The following is a 14,576-nucleotide window of genomic DNA, read 5'->3' as shown; positions in this document are numbered from 1 at the left end:
AGGAAGTTATATTAGTTTCCTATTTCTGCTATAACAAATTACCACAAACTTGGTGGCTTAAAACACCAAAAATTTATTATCTTACAGTTCTGTAGGTCAGAAGTCCAACATGCGTCTCACAGGGTAAAATCGAGGTGTTGGCAGGGCTGTGCTCCTTTCTGGAGGATCCAGAGGAGGATCCATTTCTTTGCCTTCTTCTGCTGCTAAAGGCTGCCCACATTCTTTGGCCCATGGTCTCCCTCCTCCAACTTCATGCTCAGCCACACTGCATCTCTCTGACCATTCTGCCATAGTCATATCTCCCTCTGGCCGCATCAGGGAGAAGTCCTCCAATTGTAAGGACATGTGTGATTTTAGATTGGGCTCACCCAGATATCCCAGGATAATCTCCCCATCTCAAGGTCCTTACTTTAATTACGTCTGCAAAGTCTCTTTTGCCATATAAAGTAACATATTTACAGGTTCTGGTACTTAGGACATGGAAATCTTGGAGGAGGGCAATATTCCACCTATCACAGAAAACTTGTTTAAAGAGGGAAATACAGGACAAATACTATGCTTATTTAGCTGCAAGTGCTATAGACATATAAGTCATATAAGCAAACTGTTGTTCAGAGGGCCCATTAGAGCATTTCATTCCATTTAAAACTTTTTATTGAAGTATAATCTACATGCATAAAAGTGCACATATCATCAAAATACTGGTGGATAAAATTTTTATAAAGTAACACATCCTTGTAACCTGTACCCAGATAAAGAGGCGGAATATTGATGGCACTGCAGAAATCCCTCAGAAATCCCTCCTGTGTCCTCTTCCAGTCATCACCCCTGGCAAGGATAATTGCTGTTCTAGTTTCTAGTGTCATAAATTAATTTTGTTTCCATTTCAACTTAATGTCTATGGAATTACATAGTAGGTACTCTCAATATCAGCCCACCCTGGTGGTCTAGTGGTTAAGACTCGGTCTCATCACCACAGCCCAGATTTGTTTTCTTGTTAGGGAACCATGCCACCCAGCTGTCGGTTGTCATCCTGTGGCAGCCGTTTGTTGCTGTGATGCTGAAAGCTCTGCCACAGGTATTTCAAACACCAGCAGGGTTACTCGTGGTGAACAGGTTTCAGCGGAGCTTCCAGACTAAGACAGACTAGGAAGAAGACATTGGCCACCTACTTCCAAAAACCTGGCCGTGAAAGCCCTATGAATAGCAGCAGAGAATTGTCTGATGTAGTGCCAGAAAGCAAAAGGATGGCGCAAAAGGACTGGGCAGGGTTCTGCTCTGCTGTACACAGGGTCACTAGGAGTCGGCATTGACTCCGCAGCACTAACAACAACAACTCTCAATATCAATGGACTATATTGCTATCAAAGGAATTATACAATATGTGCTTCTTTAACTCAACATTATTTTTATGAGATCCATCCATTTGTTGCATGTAGTTCTAAATCATTCATTCTCATTGCTGCAGAGTTTTCCATTCTGTGAATATACCACAATTTATTTATCCTTTCTATTGTGTATAGGCACTTGTATAGTTTCCACATTTGGGGCTATTATGACTTGTGCTGCTATAAACATTGTTGTCCACTTCTTTTGGTGTACGTATGAATGCATTTGTATTGGGTTACACCTGCAGTGGTGTTGCAGGGTCATAAGGTGTGCATATGCTCAGCTTTAGTGAAGATTGCCAAATAGCTTTCCAGAATGTTTTTACAATTCCTACTAGCTATGTATGAGAATTCCAACTATTCCACATCCTCACCAATACTTTTTCTCTATAGGCATTCTGGTGGCTACATAGAGGTATTTCATTATGGTTCTGATCTGCATTTCCCTAGTGAATAATGAAGTTGAACACCTTTTTATATATTTATTAGACACTTTTATATCCTCCTTTATACAGTGTCTATTCGATTCTTTTGTGCATTTTTCTATTTGGTTGTTTTTATTTTTCTTATAGATTTTTAGGAGGTCTTAGTACATTCTGGAAACAATCTCTTTGTTGGATATATCAATTGATTGTCTTTTGATGAGCAGAAGTTCTTAATTTTAATATTGTCCAAAGCAATTTGTCAATTTCTCCCTTTAAGGTTAGCACTTTTGCTATCCTTTATAAAAAAAATTTGTCTTATATTTTAATTTAAACTTTGTTTTCTTTTCAATTTAAAAAAGGACGAATGCTCATGTTAGAAATCTATGGGTAAAGAAAAAGAAAAGAGGGGAAAAAAATCAACCATAATTCAATACCCTCAAAACAAAGATAATATTTTATAACTTTTCTGACTTGGAAAATTATATGTCCTAGTTATTAAGTGAGACTAACTACATGGAAATTTTGACTTCATGGAACTTTAATACATAAAAATATTTAATATACCAACCTACATTGAAAAATTGACCCATTAATCTCAATACATTTCGCTTTCTCCTGAGTCTTAATTCTTCTCCCAGGAATACTACTAGACTTTCAGTTTCCTGGGAGTGTTAACACTTCACTACAAAACTGGGGTGGAAATCAAACGTAACGGGCATCTGATGTTGCTTATCTCATTAACATGCATTTTTTGTAAAAGGAAGATACTGACTAATGTTCATTGCCGGGTAGATAAAAATAAATTCTTAGTTCATAGGCCTGGTTTTCTACTTAAAAAAAAAAAAATGACAACCTTGACTTAATCCCCAAAAGATATTATTCAGCTAAAAAAAAAATTCTAGTTATTTAAAAATAAAAATAAATACCTTTAGAAAAGTAACCTTTAATCTCCTTTTCATGCTAGAAATATTCATTGGATGGGGTGAAATAATCTTTTTCAAATTCTTCCCCCTAAATCTGATCAGATAGTTTCCCTTGCAAATTATGCACATCCACTCAATAAATATTTACTAAGGAGCTACTATATGCTAAACACTCCAGTGGTATGGTTTCCAGAAAACATTGTACCCTTGTGACCTTTTTTGAAGATCACTGGGTGCAGCCTAAGGGGAGCCACCAAGCTTCATCACACAGCTGGAGAATCCTGAAGCATAGACCCCAGGGACCCACCCTATGACTGGGCCCTCCCTATCTTATTCTCACTCACCTGCCTCAGGAGTGACTGGAAGCCTGGTTTGAACCCTAGCTAGCCCTGTGGCTGGGGCCTTGTATCAGCCAGGATCCAACAAGGAAAACAGAAACTGTTCTGACTATTTAAAATAGAATTTAATGAAGGAAATTTGTTACCTGAGTGAAAGAGTAGCTGAGAAGTCAATAGGGGATTTAATAGCATCCCAGATATTAGCAGCAGGAAGGCACTTCCACCTCTAGGCTGGAGGGACAGAGGTTGAAGGTGATACGGTTAGAGCTGGGAGTCAGCTAGTGGAAGCAAGGACCACAGTGGGCCTGTCTGAGGGAAGCTGAAACCATGAAGAAGACACAACTGCAGCCAGAGAAGGAGGCTAAGGCAGAGAAGCAAGAGAAATGCCCTGGCTTCTCTCTTCTGCCCTCCAGACTTATGTGAGTACCTCTCATTTGTTGACCCCAGCTGGAAGTCAGTCTATAGCAGCCTAGGAAACAACCTGCAGAAACCAGACACCCTGCTACACTAAGCAGAGCAGAGAAAAAGTTGAAGAATAGATCTGAGAATGAGTAACCCTGGACTGGTACAGGACAAATACGGGTCTCTATGGATGCCAGATCCTTACCCATTTTATAGTTTACCTGCAGCTGAGCTCTGTACTCTAGCCCACCAGAATTTCCTATTACCTCCTGCTACAACTCCCTATTGCCAGCTTCTTGCCTGAGTGCACATTGGAATTGCCTGGCGATCATTTGAGAAAGTATACATTCCTGGGCTTCTCCCCAGCTACTGAGTAAGAATCTTTGGAGCTGAAGTAGAAAAACCTATATTTTTAACATCTCAAGAGGATTCTGATGTAAGTGGTCTTTGGACTCATTTTTTTAAAAGCAGTGCTTAAAGATGGAGCTACTCTAGTTCCAAATTTCTGGACCCTCCAAGTTCTCTTTCCTCCTGCTAGAATTAAACCTACCATGCCAAGCTGGATTGTAGAATGAGGGCAGTCTCTGAACAAATACACAATATTTAACATATAAAAATAGATTGAACTTTATATTTTCGTTATCTCTGAAATCAAAATGATGAATTAATTTCAATATCATTCTTATCAACTGGATACAGTCTAGTAATACTTGGGAATACACTATTTTTCTAGTTTAAATTGAATTAAACATGGCATTAAAAAAGAAAACTTTCTCTGTGATCTGATTTTGGTTAATATTGAGATTAGCCCCTTTAGACTTTAGCCATAATTGTGTATATTTCACATAGTTTTAAAGGCACTAAATGTCGGACGCATGCATCTATAGAAGATAGGATTCATTTTTTGCAGATTTGGTTCCTCTTCTTATCACTATCTCGTCTATTATTTTGTTTCGTTTCTTACTTACTGTAGACCCAAATGCAGTCTGAGGAGGCACCTCAAGGACCACAGTACTAGGGGAAGAGAGGGACGAAGAAGAGTGAGGCTCTGAGCCCAGATCAGGCTTGGACCTGAGCAGATTTTGCTTTAGTGTTTTACGTATTAGGTTTCCATATAAAATTTTATTTGAAAAAAGAATTCCACTTACTCACTTTTGAAAATTCTAGATTCTGGACACTGCTTTACATAGAGCAAATTAATAAAAGTTTCCAGAATTGCAGGATCCCATATGTTTGGTGTTTCTGGGAAGCAAGCTCTCGTTAGAGGGGTAATTTAGTGCCACTTGGAGCCATAGGTTTGAGTAGGCTCATTAGTCTGCATTTTAACCATAGGATTTATAGATGACAATGGTATGAAACTATCTGACAGCTGCTAGCCAGTAATAAACCAGGGGATGAGAAACCAGTCAGCAAACATTACGATCAGGAAATGTTGTGATTTCCTAGATTAACTGCTAACGAACTGTTTTAGCTAGAAACCTCTTCTTGCTCTGACATGACTATTTTTTAAAGAGATTTTTCACTGAAATCTTAGGTGGCTTGGATTTTCTATCAAGAAATTATTTTTCATCTCTGAAATATTGGTTTATTCCCTTAGTAAAATTATGGAACGTGACTCTTTTGTATCTTTTCCCTACCTTAACAGATACAATGCAATTTTAAAAAATCGCTTATGTATTCTTTTTTGCCCCCAGCAAGATATATTTCATAGCTACATTGAAGCTCACTCAGGATGTGGTTAAGCCAGCCACTAGTGTTAGTAGTTAAAAACAGTGGGAGGAGGGAAATTCATTGCAATACAGGCTCACCTCAATAAACAAGAAAAATCTCACATAAGCAACCTCAAACAACACCTAATAGAATTAGAAAAAGGAGAACAAACAAAGCCCAAAATCAGTAGAAGGAGGGAAATAATAAAAATTAGAGCAGAAATAAATGATATTGAAACAAAAAAGACAGTAGAAAGGATCAATGAAATAAAGAGTTGGTTCTTCGAAAAAATTAAGAAAATCGACAAACCCTTAGCCAGACTAACTAAGACAAAAAGAGAGAAATCTCACATAAATAAAATTAGGAATGAGAGAGGAGAAATCACAACAGATACCAAAGAAATACAAGGGATCATAAGAGAATACTATGAAAAACTATATGCCAACAAATTGAACAACCTAGAAGAAATGGACAAATTCCTAGACTCTTACAACCTCCCCAAACTGAATCAGGAAGAAATAGAGGAGCTGAATAGACTAATCACAAGTAAAGAAATAGAAACAGTAATCAAAAACCTCCCCAAAAATAAGAGTCCAGGACCAGACGGCTTCTCTGGAGAATTCTACCAAACACTCAAAGAAGATTTAATACCTATCCTTCTCAAACTATTCCAGAAAATTGAGGAAGATGGAGCACTCCCTAACACATTCTATGAAGCCAACATCACTCTGATCCCCAAACCTGACAAGGACAACACAAAGAAGGAAAACTACAGGCCAATATCACTTATGAACATAGATGCAAAAATCCTCAACAAAATTTTGGCAAACCGAATACAGCAATACATCAAAAAGATTATACACCATGATTAAGTGGGATTTATACCAGGGACACGGGGATGGTTCAACATTCACAAGTCAATCAACATTATACACTACATTAACAAAATGAGAAAGAAAAACCACATGATCATCTCAATAGATGCAGAGAAAGCATTCGACAAGATCCAACATACATGATAAAAACCCTCAATAAAATGGGTATAGAAGGAAAGTACCTCAACATAATAAAGGCCATATATGACAAACCCACAGCCAACTTCATACTCAACGGATGAAAACTGAAAGCCATCCCTCTGAGAATAGGAACAAGACAAGGGTGCCCACTTTCACCACTCCTATTCAACATAGTACTGGAGGTGTTGGCCAGAGCAATTCAGCAGGAAAAAGGAATCCAAATAGGCAATGAAGAAGTAAAACTCTCACTGTTTGCAGATGATGTGATCTTATATATAGAAAACCCCAAAGAATCCATAGGAAAACTATTAGAAACAATCAACAGCTACAGCAAAGTTGCAGGGTATAAAATCAACATACATAAATCAGTAGTATTTCTATACACTAACAATGAACTAACAGAAAAAGAACTGAAGAACTCAACCCCATTCACAATCACAATGAAAAGAATAAAATACCTTGGGATAAATTTAACCAAGGAAGTGAAAGATTTATACAATGAAAACTACAAGACTTTCTTGAAAGAAATTGATGACGACATAAAGAGATGGAAAGTCATTCCATGCACATGGATTGGAAGAATAAACATAGTTAAAATGTCCATACTACCTAAAGCAATCTACAGATTCAACGCTATCCCAATCAGAATCCCAATGACATTCTTTACAGAAATTGAACAAAGAATCCTAAAATTCATATGGGGCAACAAAAGACCCCAAATTGCTAAAGCAATCCTGAGTAAGAAGAACAAAGCCGGAGGCATCACAAACCCTGACTTCAAAACATACTACAAAGCAACAGTAATCAAAACAGCATGGTACTGGTACAAAAACAGGTGCACAGATCAATGGAACAGAATTGAAAGCCCAGAAATAAAACCACACATCTATGGACAGCTAATCTTCGACAAAGGAGCTGAAGGACTACAATGGAGAAGAGGAAGTCTCTTTAACAAATGGTGCTGGGAAAACTGGACAGTCACATGTAAAAGATTGAAAATTGACCACTCTTTTTCACCATTCACAAAAATAAACCCAAAATGGATCAAAGACCTAAAGATTAGGCCTGAAACAATAAGTCTTCTAGAAGAGAATATAGGCAGTACACTCTTTGACATCAGTTTCAAAGGAATCTTTTCGGACACCATAACTCCTCAGATGAGGGAAACAATAGAAAGAATAAACAAATGGGACTTCATCAGACTAAAGAGCTTCTTCAAGGCAAGGGAAAACAGGACTGAAACAAAAAAACAGCCCACTAATTGGGAAAAAATATTTACAAGATACTTATCCGACAGAGGGTTAATCTCCATAATATACAAAGAACTCACACAGCTCAACAACAAAAAATCAAACAACCCTATCAAAAAATGGGCAGAGGACATGAACAGACATTTCTCCAAAGAAGATATAAGGATGGCCAATAGACACATGAAAAGATGCTCATCATCACTAATCATCAGGGAAATGCAAATCAAAACTACACTAAGATATCACCTTACACCCATTAGATTGGCAAAAATATCCAAAACCAAGAGTGACAAATGTTGGAGAGGTTGTGGAGAAAAAGGAACCCTCGTACACTGTTGGTGGGAATGCAAACTGGTGCAGCCAGTATGGAAAACAGTATGGAGATTCCTCAAAAGTTAAAAATAGAAATACCACATGACCCAGCCATCCCACTACTGGGTATCTATCCTAAGAACCTGAAATCAGCAATTCCAAGAGTCCCATGCACCCCTATGTTCATCGCAGCATTATTTACAATAGCCAAGACGTGGAACCAACCTAAGTGCCCAGCAACTGATGATTGGATAAAGAAGATATGGTATATATACACAATGGAATACTACTCAGCCATAAAAAAGGACAAAATCGTCCCATTCGCAACAACATGGATGGACCTTGAGGGTATTATGTTGAGTAAAATAAGCCAGACAGAGAAAGACACACTCTGTATGACTCCACTCATAGGTGGTAGTTAACATATGGACAAGGAGAACTGATTGGTGGTTACCGGGGAAAGGGGGGTGGGAGTGGGGGGTGGGCACAAAGGGGGAAGTGGTGTACCCACAACATGACTAACAATAATGTACAACTGAAATTTCACAAGGTTGTAAACTATCATAATCTTAATTAAAAAAAAAAAAACAGTGGGAGGTGGGGCCAGTCTGGTGGCATAATTGTTAAGTTCGCACTCGCTTTGGCAGCCCAGGGTTTGCAGGTTCGGATCCCCATGTGGACCTAGCGCTGGTCATCAAGTCACACTATGGCAGCGTCCCACATAAAACAGAGGAAGATCGGCACAGATGTTAGCTCAGCGACAATCTTCCTCAACCAAAAAAGGGAGGATTGGCAACAGATGTTAGCTTTGTGACAATCTTCCTCACACACACACACATGCACACAAAAACAGTGAAGGGTCAGTGTCTCATGTGTACAATATACATATGGCTCAGAAGTTTGCATTCACTTGGTAGGATATACAGCCATTAAAATGATACAAAGTTAATGTGCTATCATGAAATGATATAATCTTTAGTGGAAGCAGAGGACATAATTATATATGATGTAATTATGATCATATTTTAAAATATGTGCACAATAGCCTTTGACTCAACAATTTCACTTTCCAAACATGTGGGCAAAGATAAATACATGAGAATGTCCAGTGCATTGTTTGTAACAGCAAAAAATTAGAAACAACAAATCTTCGTCAGTAGGGATTAGATAAATAAAGTGTGGTACATCCATGCAATGGGATACTATCTAGTCATTTTTAGAATGGAGTAGATACACATATCTGGACTTTGAAAGATGTGTAGATGTATTGTTACATGAAAAAAAAAGCAAATTAGGGGCCAGCCCTGTGGTGTAGTGGTTAAGTTTGCATGCTCTGCCTTGGCCGCCTGGGGTTCACGGGTTCAGATCCTGGTTGGAGACCTGGCACCACTCGTCAGGCCACGCTGTGGCGGCATCCCACATAAAATAGAGGAAGGTTGGCACAGATGTTAGCTTAGCGACAATCTTCCTCAAGCAAAAAGAGGAAGATTGGCAACAGATGTTAGTTCAGGGCCGGTCTTCCTCACAAAAACAAAGCGCAAGTTACAGAACAGAGTGTATAGTGTAAGCCATTTGATAAAAATATCATGTCAATATATATAATAGATAATATGTAATAGATGTATATTAGATACTACGTATCAAGGTTGTATATATTATAACATATAGAATGTATATATAATAGATAATATTATCAAATTTTTCACTATAGTTAGCTTTATAATGATTGCGGGTTGAGATTATAGGAAATGTTAGTTTTTCCTTTATTCATTTCTGTATGTGAATTGTTTATAGTAAACATGCTGATTTACACTATATTATAATACATATGATTTGTAATACAAAATACATAAAATTTTAGAATAAAAAAAGACTGAAAGAAAATGTACTAACATGATTTCAATAATTGTTTCTAGTTGATAGATCCATGAAAGATTTTAGAAAATTATTTGTGCTCTAATAAATTTTATGCCACGTGTATGCCACATTTTTGCAATTAAAAAGAAGAAGAAGGTAGGGACTGAGGCAAGGAGTTGTTAGGGATTGGATTAGGTCATTTAAACACCTAATCATCTTCTAGCTTCAATTTACTCTCTTTGGTCACTGATAATGTTGCATTTTCAGAATGCTAAAAATGCAATCAGGCAGATCGGAGTATTTAAGAAGGCCAGATTATGGGGGAAGAGGCATCGGAGATAGATATATAAATTGCTTTTGCTGGGAGTTTCCACCAAATGTGTTCTTATCGGTGTATTAATCGTACAAACAGCTCATGCTGGAGTCCTTCACAGCAGAGGACACTTACTCCTGGGGTACGACTCCTCCATTGGCTTGTAAGGAGGCATCAATGCATGTGACTCCAAGCTAGAGTCAATTTTAAACAAATAGTGGCTTTGGCAAGTTTCTAGAGCATTAGAGTCTTGAGGCAACAGTGCTTTAACCCTACAGTGTGAGCTGATTTCTCAGAAGAGTGCCCAGCTGAGCTTTTCTCAGAAATGTTGACCATCTGAGACAAAGATGTAGACACCAGCTACTCACCTCAGAGATTCCTTTTCTGGTAAACTCTCTGGTGGGCAGATTTTAATATGCCAAGAAAACTTCTGCAGCAGACTTCAATTGCCCCAGAATTTGAATTCCATAGCTCATAGTCCATAAATGCTACCACCCATAGGAGACTCCTACCAGAACCCCTGTTTTCCCAGCACTTACAGCCCTTGCTGATTTCCACCTTTCTATCAAAGGAGGGTTGGGGGAGAGGGATGAAAAAACGGCTGCCAAACCAAAATCTGCAAGTCATCAACCAAGACTGCAGCAGGTGGGATTCAGCACAAAACCAGAAAGGCGACCAGATTTTTGGCATTTGAGTCACGAAATAACAATATGGCTTTGCAAGAAGCTTGCTGATGGAAACTATTTTATCGATGGAAAATCATCAAATTGCTTCACTTCTTTGCTGTTGTGTTTAATTGGCACGCCTAAGGCTTTGTGGCAAGAGTTGCAGAATACGTAAGTCATTTCATGACATACAACCTTTTCAAACGCCAAAATAAGGAAAGGAAAGAAGAGTTGATTCAAATGCCACAGTTAATTCAAATGTGTTTTTCTGGGACAAAGGAAAATGAATGATTTAAGTTTGTGGCAAATTTTAGTCTCATTCACACACACACACAAATAATCCTTTTTAAAAATTTTATTCAGCAGTTGGGTACAAGCACATGGTGTACCCAGGAAGTTCAAATGTCGATTATCATTATTAATACCCTTGTTTTCCTCACTTGCTCATTGCCAAATAAAACAAAGAAGTAAGCACAAGCTGCTGCAGCAAAATGCCAGGAGCATAAGTATCCTGGATAGAAAAGGCTTGGTCAGCTTTTCCGTTTCCTATAGGAAGGGTTCCTTAACTAGAAAGGATGGTCCCTACGTTTCTGCGGGTATGATGGAAACAGAGACAAGCACTCCTGAGACGGTGGTTACCTGCTTAGCAGCCAAAACAAAAAGAGATCCTGAGGGATGCTTCTATCTCAGTAGCTGTGTTTTCTCTCTGGAAATGCAACCTCCTTCTAAGGCCAGGTGTGGTTTTGTGTTGTTTTCTTGGGGTTGGGGTAGGGGGGCGGGTTTGCACAGAATTCTCCTATCTTAGTAGATGGTTCTCAGTCAGTTCTGAGACAGGAGACTAGAGCAAGGATGCTTTAGTCCCAGAGGTATGCAGTTTTCAGTTAAAGTGGCCAAAGGAATGTCCCAACCAGGAATTTCTACCAATGAGGCAAGCTAAGGGATTCTTTCTACTTTCTGGAACTTCACTGAGCTGTGGAAGGAAGAAATGAGTATGGTTTCCTTTTTTTTCTTCTTTTTTTAAAAGCTGAAACAGGAGCAGGATTGTAGCTGTCACAAGCTGACTAAATATTTTTTTACAGCACCAAAGCCTTTAACGTTCTTGGAACATTGGTGAGAACTTATGTTTATGTTGGGACCTTTACATTAGTTGAGGGGGGTGTGTATGCAAGTTACATGTGCCCAGTGCCAGCTGCTGCCCCGGGGGCTGCAAATCTGAGGAGAGCGAACCATTCTGTCCGTGGTCTGGAATAATTTAAGACTGCAGAGAAATAGACTTCAGCTCAACAATCTGAAAATGGACAAATCAGAATGAGGTTTGCAGCAAGCCCAAGAATGCCCTTGACATTCAAACCATGCACCCTAGCCTCCCTGACTACCAGACACGTAATTCTACTCTCTCTACCCTGCCTGTGGAAATTCTGTGCAGTGTCAGACTTCAGCCTGTAGGCCTCAAAACCCTGTGAGGATTCTGTTTCTTGGAGATAAGCCTAAGACCCAGTTGCAGATGGTTGATTTCAATCTTCTCCCTTAACAGAGGCCACCAAATTAAAAATAGAAAAAGTGAGACAGTGTGGCTTAAAAAATTCACTTTCTTCGGATTTATACCAGGGTGACTTAAGATTTATTTAGGAATTGGTTCCCAAGTTGAAAATTTTTTTTTTAAACGAGTCTATCCATCAGTTTGCTGGAATGTTCACCAAGTACTCTTTTGTACGTGTAAAATATTAGCTCTTAGTAGAGTTGTTGAGCCAGTTTACATGTGAGTTGACCCTTAGGCAATCTGAGTGTGACTGTAAAGGTCATTACCATGACTTAGAAAAATGACAAAAGGCTTCTCTTCCTGTGGTGGATCTGTAAGGTCACCTTTCATGTGGGAAATATGGTTGGCTACTATTGCAAAAGTATAATTTTCAGAAAGTGAGAAACATGGCCTTTAATACAAATATTTAAGTGAGCACATGTCAAATATTTATTTACTTTGTTAATTGGGGAGCCATAAAGATGGTAAAACTGGTTCATAGGAGAATTCAAGGGATTCAGTATATACACTTTATAAAAGAAAGAATCTAGGAATAAAGTTGCTAAATTAGATTTTTTTTAAAACAATGGAAATGTAAAATGGTGCAGCCGCTTTGGAAGACAGTTTAGCAGTTTCTTACAAAGAGAAACATACCCTTCCCATACGATCCAGCAATCACAAATGAGTTGAAAACTTATGTCCACCCAAAACCTGCACACAAATATTTACAGCGGCTTTCTTTGTAAGTGCCAAAAACTGGAAATGACCAAGAGGTCCCTCAATAGGTGAAAGAATAAATAAACTGTGATATATTCATACAATGGCGTTTTATTGGGCAATAAAAAGAAGTGACCCAAAAAAGACATGGAGAAACCTTAAAAGCATATCACTAAGTGAAAGAAGCCAGGTTAAAAAGGCTACATACTATATGGTTCCAATTATATGACATTCTGGAAAAGACAATACTGTAGAGACAGTAAAAAGATCAGTGGTTCCCAGGGGGCCCTGGGAGGTGGGACGGCTGAATAAATGAAGCACAGGAGATTTTTCGAGCAGTGAAACTACTCCATATGATGCTGTGATGGTGGATACATGATGTGACGTGCATTTGTTAAACCCCACAGAACTGTGCAACACAAAGAATGAACCGTGAGGTAAACTATGGACTTTAGTTAATAATAATGTTTCAATATTGGCTCATCAATTGTAACAAATGTTCCCCACTAATGCAAGATGTTATTAATAGGGGAAACAGCAGAGCTGAGGTGAAGGGGAGAGAGGGTATATTGAACTGTCTATTCGATCCAATTTATCTGTAAAGCTGAAACTTCTAAAAAATAAAGCCTATGAATTTTTAAACATTTGTTTAATGCCCTATAGGATAATAAAACTATAGCCTTTGGGATTCCTTTTGCTATCTGACAGAAATTATTTACAACTCTATTCTAGAAAAATCATTTGCCACTTATCAATCTTCTACAAGTTCGTTTCTAATTTCACAGAGTGTGGGCTCTAAACAATGATAAATGGTAAACTAAACAATGATGCGTTTCCCTAGAGAATTATATAGTATGTGGGTAGGCCTGTTAGACAATGCCTGTGTGACACTGAAAGAAGAGACATACAGTCATCCTTTTGCCATAGTTTTAAGTTTCAAGTATTTTTTCTTAACCTTATAACAGGTCCAGTTTGCTGGAGTAAACAATTTTGCCAGACTTTTGGTCAGTTTTGCAAATAAATTTCCAAATTATGAGCTAGCTACTTGCACCAGTCAGGGTCCAATCAGGAGTCAGAAACCATACCAATTATTTTAACAGAGAGAATTGAATATAAAGAATTATTCACCAACTCCTGGGGAACTGAAAAGACAAATGGAGAACATTAAGATACCACAGAAGTAGTAACTTCAGGAAGTGATTATCACCCTTGGACTGGAGGTACAAAGGGTAGAGGCTGGATTATTAAAATTTAGAACCTCGAGGGTGGGGCCTGAAGATCTAAGATGCTGTTTGTCTGATGTCTCAGGAACTCAGAGGAGGGACACTGAGGAGCTGGGAGCCAGATCTCTGAGGAGGGAGTGTGATTGGAAGGTGTGGAATCACTGGCCGGGGGTGTGTGCAGTGAGGCTGCTTCTGAGAATGTAGACAAACTGCAAAGTGGAATCAACTGCTGCTACTAGAAGGATCTGGCGCTGCCAGGATGAAGAGCTATTTCCAGGTTGACACGACAGGAAAAGGAAACAAATGGGAGGGGCAAGTAACTTGTTTCCTTAGCTCCTCCTCTTGGCAGAACCTATGGGTGGGGAGAGCAAGCTGGCAGAGAATTGTGGTTTGTGTCACAAAGCAGTGAATAGAAGGGCGAGTACGAGGCTGAGACAATAGCTTAACCAGCACACTGCTCTATCTGGAACACTTGTAATTAATATGCTTGCTGTTGTGGAAAAGCATGGGTTTTGGGG

Source organism: Equus caballus, chromosome 21, assembly GCF_041296265.1.
Source record: "Equus caballus isolate H_3958 breed thoroughbred chromosome 21, TB-T2T, whole genome shotgun sequence".
Classification (NCBI taxonomy): Eukaryota; Metazoa; Chordata; class Mammalia; order Perissodactyla; family Equidae; genus Equus; species Equus caballus.
This window is presented reverse-complemented; position numbering follows the sequence as displayed.